Raw genomic sequence first — 1,578 nt, forward strand, 5'->3', positions numbered from 1 at the left:
TTAAAGAGGGATGGTTGCCATTTTCGGGGCATGGCGTGCGTGCCCACAGAGAGGGCTCTGAATGCTGCCTCTGGCACGCATGCCATAGGTTTGCCACCACTGTCCTATTCTATAGTGGGGAGATTTTGAGAAGATTGGCAAACCAATTGCATTTTCAGGCAAGCAATTGCTTTAAGTGGCTTGATCTAGAGATGCATTAAGCAGTAGCATTTTCTGACAGATAGACATGAAACAGCAAAAAAAAAATTGATGGAAGTCATCAAAATCAACGGAAAAAAAAGAGGCGCTAGTATCTTCCTCATTTTGTTGCTCTTTTTTAACTAAAATCAAGCATTTCCTCTCCCTTCCCATCCAATATGCTATTTTGAAATTCTGCAGGATTGGCAGATCTGCTGTTTTGTCTTTTCATTGGCAGAATTAAAGCAAGGCTTGAGAAGCTCCTGCAGCACTTAAAATGATTAGGAAAATTTATGGGTGACATAACGTTTCCTGCCCTTGATGGTCCTGTTCTATAATTCTCATTTGTGCCAAGCAGGAAAAAAAAAATCCTTTTATACAGGTGATCCTCAACTTACGGCCACAACTGAGCCCAACATTTCTGTTGCTAAGCGAGACACTTATTGAGTGAGTTTTGCTCCGTTTTACGACCTTTCTTGCCACAGTTGTTAAGTGAATCACTGCAGGTGTTGAGTTAGTAACACGGTTGTTAAGTGAATCTGGCTTCCCCATTGACTTGGCTTGTCAGAAGGTCGCAAAAGGGAATTCCGTGACTCCTGGACACTGCGACCGTCATAAATGTGAGTCAATTGTCAAGCATCCAGATGTAAATCACGTGACCACAGGGATGCTACAAAGGTCGCAAATGTGACTGAAGTGAATGATAAGTATTTGAAGGAGGCAAACATTTCTAATACTCCTTCCTCCTCCTATTTTTCCCACAACAACAACCTTGTGAGGTGGGCTGAGAGAGAGTGACTGGCCTAAGTCACCCAGCCGGCTTTCAGGTTAAGGCAGGACTAGAACTCAGAGTCTCCTGGTGATTGGCCCAAAGATTTCATGCCTAAAATGGGAAGACAACTCAGTGTCTTGGCCTGCCTGGGTCTGGGTCTGGCCCTGCTAGCACTGATTAACAATAAAAGGGTTTCTGAAGTGAAAATCTCAGTTCACAGGATTTGCTCACCGAGGACCAGTCACTTGGAGTCAGAATTTGCTTGAATAGGCCTTTCCAGAGCATCCAGTCTCTTGACACAGCAACCTGTCACTGCATCGTTGTTTGTTTTTGAAAAGATATTTTAAGAAAAGCTTTAGATCAGAGAATTTGAAATTTTAAGAGAACAAACAATGGTTTGGTATGATATAGGATCTTTATTGTTTCTGAAGTGTAGAATCCTGTATTCCATGAAACTCTGCCATAGTCCGTTTGGACTCACCTATGTGACAAACGAAGTAAGCCCTATTTGACAAAACTGTGTTTAGAGTCACCTTTTGTTCTTAACGAATATCTTGTGAAGAGTGGAAGTGAGTTCTGAATTATCCACAGAAAGAATGCTTATAGAGCCAATTCCTTTGGGGAAATTG

The sequence above is a fragment of the Protobothrops mucrosquamatus genome, unplaced genomic scaffold, assembly GCF_001527695.2.
Source record: "Protobothrops mucrosquamatus isolate PMUCROS unplaced genomic scaffold, P.Mucros_1.0 scaffold1600, whole genome shotgun sequence".
NCBI classification, from domain to species: Eukaryota; Metazoa; Chordata; class Lepidosauria; order Squamata; family Viperidae; genus Protobothrops; species Protobothrops mucrosquamatus.